This window comes from Salarias fasciatus, chromosome 17 (assembly GCF_902148845.1).
Source record: "Salarias fasciatus chromosome 17, fSalaFa1.1, whole genome shotgun sequence".
NCBI classification, from domain to species: domain Eukaryota; kingdom Metazoa; phylum Chordata; class Actinopteri; order Blenniiformes; family Blenniidae; genus Salarias; species Salarias fasciatus.
This window is the reverse complement of record NC_043761.1, coordinates 9,645,344-9,664,407: the sequence shown is the minus strand read 5'-3', so window position 1 is coordinate 9,664,407 and position 19,064 is coordinate 9,645,344.

The following is a 19,064-nucleotide window of genomic DNA, read 5'->3' as shown; positions in this document are numbered from 1 at the left end:
ATATATATATATATATATATATATATATACATATAGTATGCATCATTTTCAAAAATTTCTGGTGATTTGAATTTCAAATGAATTGAGAACTGCAAATTTCAGAATGGTTCCACTCCATTAAGATTCCATGTTGGCTATATTTTTGATTGAATTAAAAGCAGACGCCTTCTCCAGTCCCAGTATGATACCGGGAGATTACTCAGTTATGTTAATACATTCAAAGCACGATGCTCCCTCTGTATGCTTTGGAATATTCAATTAAAGCGACATTAAATATTCTTCTCAGAGGTCACTCCATGTGATTTACTATGTCGAAAAGAAACATTGTTTGATGAAAAGTAACACAGATTATGCACATTATTGTTCAACAGTCCGTTTATCAGACTTTACATGACCTATGATTATTTTTGGTCTTAAGATGAGATCTAATTATATATTCCTTTATTTGTCCTCATTGTCGCCAATATAAATTTAGGAGATTGATGTATGTTTAAGATTTACTACAAAACAAAGGAAATTCCCATAATGTTTGTGGGAATTCTGAAAAATCAACCAGATTGAGTTTTCAAGAACTCTTTAAAAAAAATTGTTTTTTGAGAGCTGGATGAGAAACTGCTAAATTGTTGAAAATAGATAAAAACACTGTGGTTTTATCAGTATATTTATATAAGTGAACCTCATATTGTGCAGTTTCACAACTTCGGCGAAGCTCTGCGCAGTGTTGTTCGTGCGTATGCCCGTGGAGACGAGGAACTTGTGTTTTTCTGCTCCAAATATTTCAGCGGGTCAGTAAACTGCGCGTGTCGCTGCAGACGTTAGAGTGCCGCTCCGTGGAGGAAAGACACACTAAAATGAAATCTGCATTCGTCGCAGTGTGTGGTGTTTTCTGGGAGGAAGGCCTCGCTGTCCTCAGGTGTGTGTGATGCGTTTGCCACTCCTTGGCCGAGGCCTCCCCTCCTCCACCAGGAAGCAGGAAGTGATTTAGGGGCGCAGAAGGAGCAGTCATGGAGGGAACAATCAATTCTTGGCAGGAGCCATGTTGAATGTGAATCTATGAGCACTTGAAAGCGCAGTTAGCCGGAAAGATTTTTGTCCTGGCACGGTATTGAGCGTTGCTAAGTTAAAATACTGTCGACTGTCCTCTGATCTGCTTGACTGGACCCTTTCTTTGGATTTCCTGGAGACCTTGTGAGGATATTGAGCAACTGATAAGGTAAGATCTGTATTTTATTTATTTTTCCTTTCTTTGTGAGCTGTGACAGGTGGACTGAGTCTTTGCTGTTGTGACTTCTAATTGGCTCCAATAAGCAGTCAATATGTGTTAATTGATTGGAGGACTTGAATGTGTGGTGTGTTGCTGGAATGTCTCCGCACGTGTGCATGAACACTGACTTCATATCTTCAATAAGATTCAGATTTTAAAATGCCGCCAAATAACAAATGGTCATGAATAGAAACGGTAAAAGGACTCCAACTGTGAAATTTAGAAACAGAAAGTCAAGATTTTTCTTGTTTGTTTCATAGATGAACAAAAACTGATAAACTTCATATTTCTTGATATTTGTATTCATGTTTATTTTAATGAGTCTGAGTTTGGATCAAAAAGTTACAAAAATGTTTTAATGAATCAAGTCAAATACCGAGACTGTAGTTTTGCTGAATCCAGTCAAGTCTTGTTTTGTATTTTAAATAATCCTGTTGTGGTGAAACATATTTCAGGAACCGCCTGAAGAGTTGGAGTCCAGTGAAAATAGATTTTGAGTCTCTTTAAACAATCCTAGTCTGGTTTAAAGAGTCCAGAACCAAAGTTTTGTTTAAAGAATTAGAGTCTGCCCATAAAGAGCTTTTTGAAGACTCCAAATCAAGATTAGGCGTGTGTGTTTGACAGAATTAAAATTATTTCTCTACAAATTGCTGCTGTCAGTTCGATGAATTTCTCAACATGAGCCTCAGAATCCTGGGCGTCTCCGGCCACACGTGGGGTTAAAATCAAACCCACGTGTTTCTCAGTCGCTTTTAACAGAACACAACCACACAAGGGAGAAACTCCGCGTTCATCTCCAAGCGTCTAATTACTGTGCCACCTTGGTGGAGCTGAAGACTGCTGTTGCTCTATAATCAACACAACAGCGTTGACGGAGCGGCGCGGCTTGACCGGGAGACCTTGAACAGTTGTAAATCGTTTCCCCATAAACATACATTGTGTCGGCTGGCGATTGGGGAGACGAGCACACTTCACCTGTCAACACTCATAATTGTTAGTGGTTTGCTCTAATCTGACAGCAGGCATTATTCTGTCGGGAACGCAGTTGCGGCCCGTCGCGGCGTCTCTCTGCAATGGACGGCGCGTGCTCCGGCGGCCTCCGCTTTTCCAGCGGGCCCGGGAGCGTTGCATTGTTGTCGGTTACACACCGCCACGGGCTTGTCAGTCAGCCCATTATTGAGAGGAGAGCCGCTTTTTCTGCTTGTAGTTGCGGCAAACAAAGCCCGTCCCGGTGAAAGGACGGGCGGGAGTTGAGCAGCCTGCAAATTTCCGCTGATCCCAGACGTTGACATTTTGCACGGGCCGAGATAGCTTCCCTCCAACAAAAGGTGGCATAGATGCAAGGCACGGCGCCGTAATAGCGTGTAAATATGATGAACCTGCAGAGCCGCCCTGTAATTGTAAATATGTTGGGCGCATTTCTAAAAGAAGCAGCATTCATTATATCTGGTGTGAGGGTTTTTTTTTTTTTTTTTTGCAACAGTTTAGCCCGATTACACAAGCTCTAAACATCCTCCGTTTTATAGCATTCATAAGGGTGATGATACATAATTATCAGGGGAAAGGCAGTACTAGGTATTAATTTAAAGTCGCCTGGAGCGAATTTTGGAGAACACACAGCCGCAGAGAAACCCAAGGTGTTTGTCTCGCTCTGCAAATCTCTCCAGGGAGAGGGGAAGCTGGAGGAGCTCTGCGGGGAGCAAAGAAGCTCCATCTCAGAGGCAACACCGAGGGGAAGTTTCAAAGAGGAGCGCGCAAGAATAGATGGCGTGTTTTATCTTTTCCGCTCCACTCCCTATACCTGCTCTGTTGTGTTCGGCAGCTTATGGGGGATTTTTCACCTGACAGCTTCAAACACTGCAAGTTGTTTTTAATGGCAAGATGAGTGAAGTTTAATTTTTTGACTTGTGCCGTCCTCATAGGAGGACTGTTGCCTCAGCTGAATGGGGAGTTGACTGCGAGTTTCAAATGCTTTGAATCCTGAAGAGGAGTGCAAGACAAAAAGAGATCAGGGAAATGCAGGTGTGTGTGTGTGTGTGTATATTTATATACACACAGCGGCGGCGTTTTCTTGCAAGAGACTTTCATACTGCAGTGTTTTTCTCCAACCTCTGCAGGAAGGCGTGGAGCAGAGTTCAACCTATATGCTGAAACACTGAATATACAGTATAAAGCATTCAAAAATATCTTACAGTGCAGCAGATTTAGATTAAAAATGTTTCCCCTGGAAAGCCTTTATAAGAAGAAAAGATTGAAATTGATTTGATGATATCAATCTAAAGGAAAAAGGAGCTGCAGCTGCAAAACAGGAAGATCTACAGTGACCGAGAAACCAAAGGACCTTTATTTTGCCAGTGTTTGTTCAGTTCATTCAGAGAAACAAACATTGCAGTGAAATAAACGTAAAGCTTCCACGGTCTGGAAATCATCTCTAAAAGCCAATTTACCAAATAGCTGCTAATTTAAAAGAAACAAGAAAAACACAGACGCTGATGTACAGTTGTCCTTTAAAGAGGCAAAATGGATTTTCTTGTCCTGCATGTATTCAACTCATCATTACTAAAGGATGAACTGAGCAGAGCGACGTCTAAAATATGAGCCTCGGTCAAAACGATTATCAAAGTATTTCAATAATGCAACACGGACACTGACTGAAAAAAGCGGCTGTCCTTCCGGCCTGCATGGCGATTAAACTGACTCTCTTGGTCTCGGGTGAGCAGGTAGTCCGTCTCGTTCACATGCAGGACGCGTCACTCACTGATAAACTGACGCATACATGCATAGTTTTCGACCGGCTGCCGCCACCGCACCGTGCTTCACGTCTCAGCTATTCTACCTCTATTTTTTCTTTTTCTAATTCTAAAGGATTAAAGTCTTGAAATGTATTCTGCAGTGTCTGATCCGGGTGAGCGTCGAAACAGCTGCTGTTGAATAAACAATGGAATATTCAGCGCGCTCGGAACAAGAGAAAAGCCCTGAAGAGTTTGGGTTGGAGACCTCCTAACTGGGAGGTTAAAGGTTCCCAGAAAGGCCAGTATTTCATCCTGGAGAGGCCTTTGGCTTATTTAAATGTAACACAATAGAGGTCCTTGTAAGTCTTGATTTTTTTTAAAAAAAAAAGTGAATAGTTTAGAACTTTATTTCACCTGCTCATATTTATTAATGCTCATTCATATTATACATGAAGAAAAAAGAATTCCAAGAGCACCAGTTTTTATCTGATCCCATTTTTTTTTTTTCATATAGCTGTCAGAAAAGGAGTTAATTAAAACAGTAGTGAAGCAGTGGCTTCTGTCATCTCTCGTCCTCTCGTTATCATTTGCAGGCTGTTTTTCCGGTGAGTCATCCTGCAGAAGGTCAAATGACGGCGGTGTTTACTGAGCTTTCCTCCCTGCCAAAGGTTTCTGATCCTTCCTTCCACAGCAGCTCCTGCAGCAGTCTGCAGTTCAGGACCGGAGGCTGGCTGCACCAAGACTTGCGTCAGGCCATCCACGTTAAAACACACTCCTTTGCCTCTTTGCTGTCGCCTGGTTTTATCCTCTGTGGAGCACATATTAAATTAAGTGTTAGACTCTCTCCGTCTTCCATCTCTTGGGTGATCGCCTTAGTTCTGCCTGGCTTGTTCGGCTGTGAAGAGGCCTTTTCCCCGTTTCTCCTACACAGATGAATAAACATGAGGTCAGGTGAGATTTTGACGAATTGTCTCACAAGGTTTTGTTTGGGATAAACAGCTGCTCCGGGGTTAACATTAGGAGAGGGAGGATGACGTCTCCCTCGCTCCCGCCCCGTCTTGGGCACAGATTCAATGACAAGAACAATTTTACTGCATGACTATGAAATATCTAGCAGAGATATCAACAAAGATTCCTTTTTTTATACTGTTTTATTCTTTTTATAGGTCTTTGATTCACCTCACTCTCCTGTGTGTGGGCCACCAGAGCTGACATTGTATGGAAATGAACCCTCATGTCTGTGCTAGGGCTACCTGATTGCTTTTACAAACACTTGTTTACAAAAAGCAGCTTCTATATGGGTGTCTTACGTTTGTCTTTTTTTTTTTTACACAAGGCTTTTGCTGCCTGAACTTTACGACATTGCAGTCTGTCGACTTATTTAGTTTGCATTGATCAGTGTGTCAAATTTGATTGGTTGGTGGGGAGCTGTGCAGTGCAGCGATTCTGCCATGGGGGAATTTCTGAACTTGTCGGAAAATTGTTGTGGACGGGGAAAAACACAAGACCACAGACTTTAGGCCACAATGACAGACACTGTCGCGATTGTGCATCTTACAGCTGAGGCGACTATCTCGCAATCAGTAGCCACGATAACTCGGTGTCGGAGAGATTGACAAGAAAGTATTTTAGCAGCACAGATAAATGCATGTTGAGGTTGAATCACAAAAATAGATGATCGATTTACCCAGAAACACTTTCGAATTCAGCAGATTTAAAGACGGCAAGTATGTTATATGAGTACCATTTATCTTACTGTAGTTATAGCTTCCATACAAACCCTAATATCAAAGCTCACAGTTGCTGCCGTTGTGAACTTTCCAGCAGCTGCTCGCGGCTCCAGAAAAATGATTACAGCTTCTCTGCAGAGTTCAACAAAAGCGGCTCGATGGTAGCCAGAAGAACTGCAGAGACACTTTTGTTTCTGCCGTTCTGCAAACTTTTCATTCTGCTGCCTGTTTTCGGCTGCCCCCAAATCGTGAACGGTTTTTATCAAAAGACAACACTGTCAGAAGTCTGTGCCCGGGCATGTGATGAACGGGGCTGGCAGGGGGTAAGCCATGGGAAGGATAATGCACTGCTTGAGCACGCGTGGTTTGATTCCTCCAGGAGAATGACTTTACTGGGCTATTACCGCCTCAGCTCGACAGCGCCGAATTGTTCTTTTGTTCTGGCAGTGAGGCTCTGAGGGGGTTTCTCACAATGAATTCCTATTGATTTTTTCTGGTCATGTCATCAAATTGCATGTGGCTTGAATCGTGACTACTGTTTTCTCGTCTGCTCCCCGAGGTTCCTCTCCTCTATTAACTTTTCATCCTATTTGGATGGGGCGAAGAAACATAAAAGTCACACGGAGTGAAAGAGGGGGTGAAAGTGGAAAATGGGAGTGAACACAAAGAGGAAGCCTGCTGCGTAACTCTCCTGTTTAACAAGCTTTAAGGAAACTTGTTAAGTAGACATCCTCAATAGTTTTCGTCTTTTTTTTTTTTCTTGGCCGTTACCGTCAAACTATAACGATTTATTTTACGTGAATCTTTGTTGTTTGGAAGATACAGCACATGCAAGGGGACCCCCTGCGCGAACTCTGATTATCCAAAACATTACAGTGGAGTCGACCGCTGGCAGACGCCTCCACTCAATGACACACAAAAGCAGAAGCCTTCAAAACGGGAGCAATTCCGCAGGTCTGCTTTATGCTCTGGAAAGTGTCCAATTTTTTATCCACTTTGTCAAACTTGGGGTCACGGGGTGCTGGAACAGTTGACGACGGGTGAAGGCGTGATGCCTCCTGGACGGGTCACCTGTCCATCATCAGGGACACACAGAGAGACGATCGCCCACATCTGAGAGCCATTTTAAAATCACTGTTTCGTCGAGAAGGTCGAGGCTTCACATACGGCCTCGGCCTTTGTGTGCAGTTTGCATATTCTACCTGTGTGGAAGTGGGTTTACTCCAGATGCCCTGCTTTTCTCACAGCATACTCTCTCTCTTGACTTTATCACATGCATATGTTCATATCACAGTAATGTGATATATTGCTCATGACCCACAAAGTCTCAAATCCCCCCCCCCTGCAATCACTGGCACCCACCCAAGAAACTCAGGCTGGGAACCGCTGCTCCACTGGCTGTGAACATGCTGGCTTCTGAAACCCTCTGCTTAAATCCCAATTACTGAAATAAGCATGCATGTTTAATATGGCACTACCTTCGCAAACTTGAGCGCATTATTGCTCCCATATGTGCTTGGCAACTTCACAAAGCATTTACAGCGAAAATACTCTTTGATATAGAGATCCAGCGTCCTATAATAATACACACCGCGCATCTGATCTCTCACTCACTCCCAGTGTGGTGCTGCAGCCATCTGTTAATGGGCTGCAGTCTTAATTATGCTCCCATCACGCTAAGTCAATCAGAGGTGTTCCTGAGCCAACTGTAACACACCTAGCGGGGGCTTTACTGATCAATAAACCGTCCTCCCGGGACTACAGTAGCTCTCAGCAGCTCTGTCTCAGCACAATGCCTGGGACGCCTGCCATCATTTTGATGGAGCCGCTTTAATAGGCATGTTTATACATATTGTTCGTGAAAGCTTGATCTACATTTTTAGTGTCCCTCAATGTCAATTCTATATTTTCATAGTTTTTTTTTTTTTTTTTTTTTTCATCCATATGAACTCCCCTCTTTCATCAGTGTGTAGGAAACGGTGAGTAAAAACATGAGCAGAGTTGTTTGCTGCATTGTCACCACCGGATTTTTTTTTTTCTTCTTTTCTGTCATATTACCTCTGGCCACCTATGAAAGTGAGTGACATTTTCAAGACCTTCAGTTTCATAACAGCTGTATTAACCATTATCGGCAGGCAGTGTTGACACGGAACAGCATTTCCATTTTAAGATCTGTGTGGACAGTGTGTTACAACAGAGCAACAATGTAAGCTGCTGACGTTGAACTTTGCTGCAGATTAACACGGGGTTACTGGTGAAAGGTGAAAGTTGACTCTGGACTTGAGATCCAGCAGCCTGAAGGCAGAACAAATTGAATTTCCCTGAGCATACTGCTGCAGCACCCAAAGGGAAAGGATGTGTCCCGCAGCGTCTTTTCAGAAAATACTTCTTGCTTGTGCTTTTTAATTGGCTCATTTACTTTTTAAATATGTTTCACACTTAACGATTCCATTATTTTCTGCAAACAGCAAACATCTGTTGACAGTTTTTCAGTTCAGTTTGACTGCGTTTAGCGACAGAAGTTTGATTGTATGTGATCTGGAGCTAACCTGCGTCGTTTGGAGAGTAAAGATAAAAACACTCAGCTGCCTGCCTGATACTTCAGTGTATTTATATCATTAGGAGCATCAGTCGTACAGCAGAGAGCTAGCTGGAGGTTCTGTTAACACATCAGTGTAAGCACAGCACTGGGGTGTCACTGGAGAACTTAATGCTCTCTATAAAGTAACCTCGTCATCCGTTATTGCACCAAGGAGCACTATCTAATATCAGTGGAACGCCTGGGTTGCCGTTTATTTACCCGTGACTTACCGGTATAATTTTTCTCCAGTTTAGCCGTTCCTCGGAGCGCAGTTCCCCTTCGGCATTAACATTCAGCCGACCTTATTCCATATCATTCCCTGGTTCAAAAGTTCATGTGGTGGGGCGCCCGTGCACCGAGCAGCAGTCCTCTGCCCAGTCCGCTGTCTCTCCCTCAGCGGGCTATCAGGGCTCCATCGGAAGCTTGGCTCTAATCTGCCGACTCGGGGGTGTGTTTCCTGCATCGGGGCTGCGGCCCAATCCATCTGTCTTCATCAGTGAGCCGGGGCGGCTGCGGGCTTGGACCAGCAGGACCCCGCTAAGCACCAGCTGCTAGCTGCCTTTTACACTGATTCCCACCAAGTGGGACATATTTACTGTACAGCGAGCTGCCCAGTAAGATTGGAGGACCTTTCTGCTCTGAGCGACTGGATTTTTCTTTCCTCTCTTGTGGCTTCGTTTTGTTTACCTGTTATTGCTGTCCGTCCACAGCCTGGCTTTATGTGCCTTTTCATTCTGTGATTCTATGCCCCCATATATGGCCACACGTTATATATATATATTTTGTGTTCAGGGGGCTAACATGAGTACATAAAGGTGGTGCACCTTGATTTATTGTTTGGTTTGAACATTACAAGGTGATAGACCATATAGCTGCGAGTTCAGTTATTCTTTTTTTTTTTTTCTTTATTTACTCAGAGTGCCAAGACTTTTCTCAAGGTCTCTCTGCCCTGTTTGCCTTCATTCACACATGAAGCCAGCAAAGTTCTGCGCAATCTGCAGACATAAAAAAAAAAAAAATGTGTATTTTCTGTTGTCAGTCCAGCCTTTCCCCCTGTTGCCATGGCTTTAGAGTCCAACATAGATGCTGCTGCAGTTCATGCTTCATTGTTTCCACACTATGTTTATGTATACTGTGTGTATTCCTAATTAGTGTTGAAATATTCAGTTTTTCTTCTTTTTGGAAAAAAAAAAAAAAGTTAAGATAAAACCTGACACAGCCTTGCAGGAGTAATCGTGTTTTTCTTTTGTCGAGACAGTTTCAGTCCAAGTCGTGCGTCTGTTGGCTGACAGCCGAATGTCATGCAAGCTTCTTAAAGAGGCAACCGTGGAGGTTTGGCTGCAGCAGAGACATTCTGAAAAAAATGTTTTGTTATTAATTCTTATTCCGTCGTGAGTATGGAAATGAACAGATGAGTGTAAGAGTTTACTTGTGGGGAATGATGTTGAAACAGCCGAGTGTGGCGTCGGTGACAGACGCAGGTCAGTCGGCCACAGGGGCCGCATTGATTCAGAAGGGCTGCTACTTAGCATGGCGAGACACTAAGCTAATTACCTTCCTTATAAACACCAGCCTGGCCTTTAGCTCCTATTGAATAAGGCCATGGGCGCCGAACGATGCGACTGGCTTTAGGAAGCTCCGAGGCCATTGGTCCTTCCTATGGAATCAATTTTGGTCTAAATGGCAATGAGATTAGTGCACTGCTCATCTGATCCCGAGATTTAACGACAAGCTCCCCTCCTCTGCTTCTTTTCCTGCTCTTTATAGACACCCTCAACTCAACTTTTACTGTTGTTAGTATTATCATCCAATAGAGAGGTTTGAAATCCTATCTGCCTCCACGTTTCTCTTCAGAGTAGTGTGTGGGGGAAAAAAAATCACAGTGCAGTCTTCAGGCAATAGATTGGACATCACAATTACCCAGCTGGGCCCACTGACGACGAGTGCACTTTACATTTCTTTAACAAAGAACTCATAATAGTTTTTCCTTTAAAATCAGCTGAATATAAACCATGCAAATGGAGCACTGAGGGCGAGCACAATTACCTGAGAGTGCAGCGCCATGAACACAGTATTTACTTCATTATAAAAACGTGTCTTTTGTCGAGCATGATGCGCCACGCTGTGCAACAACACACGTGCCGTTTCACTCTATTCATTTAGTTGTCAGAGATGTGGAGCGCGTACGCGCCGTGAGCCATCAACTGCATACCTCTGGAGGAGAAATGAAATGTACCTGCTGGCATTCTTTCATGCGCTGCTCAGTCTTGATGGTTTCGGCAGCGTGGGATGAGGGTAATGCACTCAAGCATTGGCAGTCACGCTACAGTAAACCACAATGTGTGACAACATCACAGGTCCAATTGATACTGATAGCACAATGACATCTCTTGGCGAGCCCGTAAAAGGCAGCGTCTTGGCCACCAACTCCTCACTGCTCGTGCAATAGTGAAACAGCGAGGGCCGGGCTGACTTGACATATGAGTGTACTGTAGTGTGTTCTGATGAAAACCTTCTCGTAGTTCGTTGGATTGTGATGATCTGAATAGGATAATGTATGTGAATGTTGAACAAAATCCAGCCCGCTATACTAGAAATCCTCAATCTTTGTGGTTGGAACATGTCTTGGGAGCAAACTGGAGACAAATTGGATTAAAGTTAGGGTTATAGACACATTTTCAGAAAATACCCCAGGTTATTGCAACGTAGGTTTGCAATTGAAAGTGGTGCATGTGTGTGCGTGCTCGTTCTTTCTTGGTGTGAACCTGAATGTGATTGCAGACTAGCGCCTGCTGACATGAATGAATTTAAGTTAAGATTTCATTTGAAGTGAAGAAAGCAGAACGTATATAGGTACATAAGAGTTCCCAGTAAATGTTTCTACAATTGAAACCAAATCAATTCAAAGTCCCCAGACATTATGTACCAAGTTATCCAGGTCTTGGCTCATAATGGGGGCCTGCTGAAGGACTGTTCAATATTCAGGTGAAGACATGCCATGCTTCACAGTCATGAGAAGACTCGGGGCAAGATTAGGGTGAAAGAAGTGGGCGTCGTGGCTGCGCAAAATGAATTTAAAACATGATTGAGTCATGACTTTGGCGTGGAAGTGCCAGCCTGATTGTACTCTGACCCGATTAGGGTTAAGAAAGTGAGAGTTGTGGGAATAGTTGAGCTTCAAGAAATGAATTTAAAGTAATTGAAAGTACAGAGGTGGTATGTTGTGTGTTCGGTAACCAGGCTTTGCCTACATTGTGGAGACCTCATGAATGTTCCTGCACATTGATGGGGACTTGGCTTGAATGGGGAAAAGATGAAGTTTCTTATTGGAAAAACTGTTCAATAGTTATGTGAAAATCAGTTTTACTGTAAGAGCGAGGATAAGGGATGGGAGCGATTGGGAATCTCTGAGACGTCCAAAAGTCAGAGCAGTGCCCCTGAAAGGCTTGTGTGTGTGTGTATCATAGCTTGGCGGGAGTGTGAGTGTATGTCTGTGTAACTGCTGCATTACGGTGCCCATGAGACCCTTTTGGCATTTCATAGCTAAGTCTCTATTTATGTTTCATATGCTTTGACTCTACTTTAGTGCAAGTGACAAGCCTTGAAAATATATGCATGTCTTAGAGAAGGGGCTTTTTAGCTATGATTTATTTTGACTGTTGGACACATTTAATAGTCTTTTTTTTTTTTTTTTTTTTCCTGCGCATGTGTTGATACAGTCTTGGATGGGAATCAAAGAGGAACCACAGGGGGAATAGCGGACTCTGCAACCATCTGAGCAGGTTCTGCAATATGTACAGCAGGGGAGAGGTGGTGTCATGTGGGAATCGTCGGCTCTCTGCCTGGAAGAGAACAAAAGACCGATCCTACCTCGGGTCTCTTTCTCACACATGAGATATGAGATGGCACATGGGCTTCTCATCGGTCCACCTCCGTTTCTCTGGGGCTGTGCTACTGTGACAACAGAGGCTAATTGTGTTGAATCGAGCCAGACAACGAATTTGCATGGGCTTCCATTCGTCTGCCTCTTTTGCAGCTGTCTTATTTCCCAGTTATCTGAGGGCAATTGCATGCAGTTGGAGTCAGTGCAGGCACTGCACTCTTTTTTTTTTTTTTTTTTTTTTAAACTACGATTGAGCCCACTGTAGTCATCGCTTGATTGAAGTTTCCTTTATGCTCTTTACCTATGCTGAAACACAGTTGAAACACTGTCTTCCTGCAGCATGTTACGTCGTTTTTCATCATTTCCTTATAATCGTAGCCTTTTTCGCCCCCTTCTCTCCTTCTGAAGGATTATGCCTTCCATCCTAACTGTGTCAAACTCTTAAGATATGCAGCAAACAATGCTGACATCACACAGGAGAGGAGAATAGGCACCGTGCCATATGTGCAGCGCTAAGGACAGCGCGCATGTTTCTCTGCAGAGGCACTAACCTTTAAAATGTTAATTGTTGTGCTCCTTGTTAAGTCATGGGAGAGAACCCAACCTCTTAATGTAGCTGTGCCTCCTGCCCGTGCTCTCTGATACAACAGCGCTGATTTATATCTCACAGGGATGAGCTTAAAGCGTTTCTGGTGAAGCCGTTCAGTGTGGATAGCATAAAAAAAGCGAACTCCGGAAAGAACTAATCCACTAAAAAGGCCACTTCATATGCTTCTGCTTCTGTTTTCCATCATCTACATGTCTCCACCTCCACCCCACAATCCCGCCTCCATCTTCTGCAAAGAGCTTGCATCCCCAAGCTTTGTCTTACCACTCCTCTTCCGGCAGTTGATTTATTATACCTGTTACTCAGAGACGGCATCACAGCACGGCTGAAAGCGGCGTGGCGCTTGCACGGAAGTGTCTGCGGCTTTATGTGGGAGGCACGCTGCTACCAGCAGGAAACATGTTGTAATTCTCCCTCTCAAATTTGATTGCGGTAGAAACAAATTAAACCAGTAGGTTTTCTTTGGACATTGGATACGTCTTCATATCAAAGTGATGCAGTGATTAATCAAAGTCAGTCATATCGTTTGTGCCTTATCCCACATTGCTCTTCTCATTTCTTCAAGCTAAACGTTACTCATATTTATTAAATTGTAATGTTTAACTATCTGTATGATTTCTTGCTTTTAATCTTCTAAAATGTGACATGAATGACAATGCTGGTTCTCCAGATCTTGATGTTATGAGATTTTCCAGTGCAGCTGCCCGCACCAAATTATCTGGGCAGAGAAGCAGAAATCTTTAAAGAATGAAACTTAATCATTTAGCACGGTGACTGCATCAAATGGGCCTGATTGCTTTGAATGTAGCGCCCTGTAATGCTTCCCATTTATAAGCTCTCTCATTGTTGGAGCGGAGATAGATAAACAATATTTCTCACAGCAAAATCCAAGCATGTGAGTCACTCCAATCTGCTCTGCTTTGTTCTAATAACTAGCACAAAATCATAGTCTTATCAAATAGATTTTGTCTATAATTGCATCCTAAATGCCTTACTAAGGGCTCCCAGCGCAGTTGGATAATTTCAGCCCCTTTCACTTCTTGTTTCAGTTTTTATTTTTTAAGAGAGCCTGCACCTACTAACAGTGCAAGTATTGGAAGTCAAACACAGTGTTGCCTATGTCAAAACTAAATATATATATATATATATATATATATATGAGAAGGTTTAAACTGAGGAAAGTCAATAGTTGAGGGAATGTGATTACATGAAAAACAGCAGTACGCTTCATTACCATTATTACATAAACTAAAAAACAAACAGTAAGAGAAAAAGAAATGAATGCATTAAGCATTAATTGAAGTGAAAAGCAAACAATGCGTAAACACCGTTCTTAGTGTTTCTTCCCAATCAGAGATCAGAGTCCAAGACATCAGTAATTATACCGTAACCAGAAGAACCACACGATTAAACGAAAAGGGCTTTTATTAATCAGACATCTGGAGATGTGTTGTCTTGGCTCAGATATCCAGATAGCAGGGAAACAACACACTGACCCCGTCAGAGAAGCAGCTTGTTTGTTCTAATTAGACACATTAAGTTTCACCAGCAGTGTTCGATTCATTGATGTCAGTGCAATTTAACCTACGCTCAGAAACTTTACTCCACAGTTTAAATTACCCTTTTATATTGTTTAAGAAGAAGAAGAATAAAAAAAAAATGGAGGTAAACTGCTTTCTTAAAATACAAAAATATAGCAGTGGATGCCTAAATTGCTAAAATGTGAAGGTATGGAGAAGCTAAATAGGGAAATGTAGAAAAAAAAAGTTGTAGGGTTCATGCAGAGAGAAAACTTCGAAATACGGAGCAATACTGGGAATATCACTCTGAGAAGTCGGTTTCTGAAATGATTACGTTGTTCCAAGTTGAAAATATTCTTTATTGACAAGATTTTAGGTCCAGTTCACATCTTCAGGTGAGAATGGAGGAACTTTCTGTCCCATACTCGCATTTTGTCTGAAAAGGGAACTTTTTGAAAATGATCTGGATTTGTCCACCTCATGTATAAACTGTTAAAATGGTCAAAAGAAGGAAGAAAACAAGTTTAAAAAGAGCTTTAGGATTTACAGCTTTGAAATATGTGCACGTAGGGTTTTTTATTATTTTTTTAACATAAAAACAGCTCCCACTAGTGGCCATAGGGAACGGGAACTAAAAAAAAACAGGAAAGGAATTATAGCAACACAAAATGAGCAAAAAGAAAGGACAAAGGAGACAAATTGCTTAAATCAAACCCGACAACTGCAGGTGCCAGATCGCACTACAGCATGAGAAAAGGCACATTAAAGCACCGAGAGAAACCAATGAGCAAGTCGAAATGAGCAGCAGGCAGCCATCCCTGCTGAGGACGGAGGCCTCCAACCTCGCACCAGGTGAGCGCGCCATGTGAACAGCAGGGGGAGGCGACGCCACTTCTCATCCTGCGGCTGCAGTGATTGGCTGACGGAGGTGTTTTAGTTAAAGCAACTCCACTGGCAAATCGATGCTGCTCCATTTTCATGGGGGCACAAAATCCTTATTGACTTTGAGTTGGGTTTTGAGTGATGGGTGGCCAATTATTGTAGTTGGCTGTGGGCAAATGTGCCGTCAATGCACCAGCTTGTTGTGCAGCTTGTTACCTTCAATGTCATAAGTTAAATCTGCAAGGAGCAGCTGACCTTCTGGACGAAAATTACCACAATAAAGCTCACTGAAACTATGGTGGCACAGTTTGATAATACATTAAAATCTACTTTGTGGAGTGCAAGTAGTTTTTATAAAATTCTATAAAGTTAAAATTATTTTATTGTCAGACATAATAAGAAGTGGTATATGCAGAGAATTGGTTGACATGCTGGCATTGCTTGCACTGTGTGGCACTTTAATACATATTCATTATCAGATTTCTCCGGGTTTGCATGTGTTAGGTTGAATTCGCACACCCAGTCTTCTCCCTACAAGTGTTTTTTCTTCTTTTTTTTTTTTTTTTCTCTTCGGGAAGCTGAAAACGTGGTTGTTAATTAACTCGCAGCCGATCCCACACTTGCGGTTTTCTGTCAACACTTCCTTTACAGGAATAATCTAAATGGTCTGGGGAGTTGCAAGTTCACACTTCTGCGTACATGTGTGAGCAGCTGTGCACGAACGGATGAAATGAAATGACACATTCTCACCAGCACATCTGCACCGCCACGAGAAGAACAAAAAGAAACACCTCTGGCTTCAGGCTCAATGTTGTGCAAAGTTTAATGGGTGCGTTTTACTTTTTTCTTTAGTCCACATCTTTCTCAAGGTCGTGTCACAGGGTGGAAATGTTCATTCTTGGTGTCTCTGGAATGGCAATGCCACAACGCATCCTTGTTTATCGCCATGATGTTTTCACAGGTGTATCTGCATTTTTCTGTTGGGGGGGGGGGGCAATGCATCAAGTGTTTGGCATATAAAATATTTCCCAACCAATATCTACATTTCCAAATATTTGCAATTTTTAGAGGTATTTAGAAAGCTTTTAAAAATGAAAAATGTGTCAAAATATTGCATCACGTAGTCTTAAATACAAGCCCCTATTTTGATTGCATTTGATTTTTTTTTTTTTTTGTGATCAGTCATTATAACATAGTCATTACTGTTTTTGAATGGGGACAAAATAGAAACATTCACACAGTCACATTTTGCGGACTTGTTTTACGTGTGGGGACAAGCATTGAGGTATGCAATCACACATGAACATGGGTTTTTAAAGGTTAGACAAAGGTTAAAAACAGTTGGGAAGGTCATAGTTTAAATTACCCCCCCCCCCCTTAATTGACATATATTTAATTAAAGGTTGTGGTATGTGTAGAAATATGTGGTTTTAGGGCAGAGGTGATGGATGAGACAAAATTATAATTTGGGCCAATTCTGGACTATTTGTTTCATTTGTGATCAGTTAAGCTGTTAAGCTGGTTAAGAGAATGTGTTATGCCACTGAGTCGATTTATACACAGATCGTTTGCTCGAGATCGTATGGGGAAGGGTTTCTTTTCTGTTACTGTACAGTTAACAGTGGCCTTTGTGCTGAAGCCAAGTGATTGTTGAGGGTACATGATTAAAGATAAAGTAGAAGTCTACATCTTCCATCTGTACCTATACTGTGCTCCAGATGCCAGAAATTACTACTTCTGTTCAGGCAAAGAAAAAAAAAAAATAAATGCATGTGGAATTGGACGAGAGTGGATGAACAATTTTCCTTCCATTTTTTTGGACAAGTATAACAATGGCATGTCAGAAAGCGTTGCCCATTAGCGTCAACCTGAGGCTTTCTCCTGTCCGCAGCGCAGTAGAAATGTTCACTTGATTTCACTGAAATAGGATTTCAATCCAGTTTGTCACATAAGACGGCGTTCTCAGCGGGTTGTCCACACTGATATGTAAGTGCCACTTTTCTCGGTGCCATTAGGCTCCAGTGTAGAGAAGCGTTGTTTGAAATGTGTGTCTGTTTGGGTGGAGTCCGAAAAGTAGCGGCTCGGAGAGAACCATCGAAATTCAGTCAGAACAGATTGATGTGAGGAGACAGCTGGAGACAAACTCCACCACACACACACACACACACACACACACACACACACGAACACAGACACACACACACACACACACACACACAGCCCTCAGGGATTGTATGTACTGTGCCAGGTAGGACAAACGCAGAGTTCACGCCTGCGCACTTGCATCTATATAGCAACAAACAGGCCCTAAGGCTGACATACATAGAGCCAGGACTACTTTAACAGAGGAGTTGAACCAAGAAATACAAGAACCGACAAGCATTAAAAATAATCATTGCAGGGAAACTTATATATAGAATTTTAAAAAAATAGGGATGGAAAGGCAATGTACTATTAAACAAATGCGTATATCTAGAAATAATCTCTGACTGCTTCATTGTATTCATTGAATATACCATTGGTTGCTCAGCAATTTTCTTGCAACAATTGAAATATCATCATTGCTAATACATTTTATATGTAGGTATCTTTCCTTGAGGCGATTATTATTGGATGGTAAAATATTTCATCTGAAATGTCTGAGATTGGGACTAAAATGTGGGGTTCATGACAGGTGTGTCCACTGGCAAGCCTTTGGGCCAAATATATTTTTCAAGGTCAGTTTTTTTTATATGGTCATATCCATTTGTTCCGTGTTCAACCACTTATGCGGGGCCGGGTCATGGAGGCAGCAGTCTAAGCAGGGATGCCCAGACTTTGCTCTCCTCAGACACTTCCTCCAGCTCTTACAGGAGGATCTTGAGTCGTGTTCCTGGGCCAGCCGAGAGACACGGTCTCTCCAGTGTGTCCTAAGTTTTCCCCGGGACATCCTCCCGGCGGGATATGCCCAGAACACCTCCCTAGGAGGTATCCAAAACAGATGCTTGAGCCACCTCAGTTGTCCCCTCTCAATGCGGAGGAGTTGCAGCTCTACTCTGAGCTCCTCACCCCATCTCTAAGAGGGCGCCGAACCACCCCGCAAAGGAAGCTCATTTTGGCCACATGTATCTTTTCCTTTCAGTTATGACACAATCTCACGTTCCATCCTTACCCCGACTCATGAACAAGATACTGAAACTTCTCCATTTGGGGCAGGGATTTGCCGTTTGGGATCCAATGCACAATGATTGTGGGGAAAACTGGATCGAGTACTTTACAAGATGGATGCAGTAAATGGTGTGCTAAGTAAGTCCTATCACAGTGCTTTCTGCATGACAATGAATATGTAGATATGAAACCAGCTGTACCCACCCGTCTCAAGAAAAACACATCTGGTATATAGAGGTTTAAAATACAGTTGGCAAGTGTTGGTGCCTCTTGGGTACCCATGGTTAATAATAATAATAATCATCTGAAAATGATGCTGATGTGATTTACCACACTCATTTTGTCACAGATGGAAGCAGCCTTATACTGTTAACAATGTTTGTATACACTGACACACTTATATCTGGAAAGGAGCTGAAATAAATAAACAATCCTAATTTTTTTGTTTTTGTTTTGTAAAGAGAAAAAAATCAAACGAACCCTGTTAGGAATGATGGTGTAGTGCTTAGTAGCAGTAGAAGTAATGCCAACCGAAGTTTCGGCTTTCAGTTTATTTTTCAATTCAAGTAATAGATGGCATTTATTATTTGACAATATCATCAAAAGTACATAAATATGTAATACATCATATAGGAGTTTTTTGTGTCTTGTGGAATGCAGAGTAATGCAGTTCACAAGGGGCTGGTGGTGTCTTTGTTGTCTTCAAATCAACACAGTT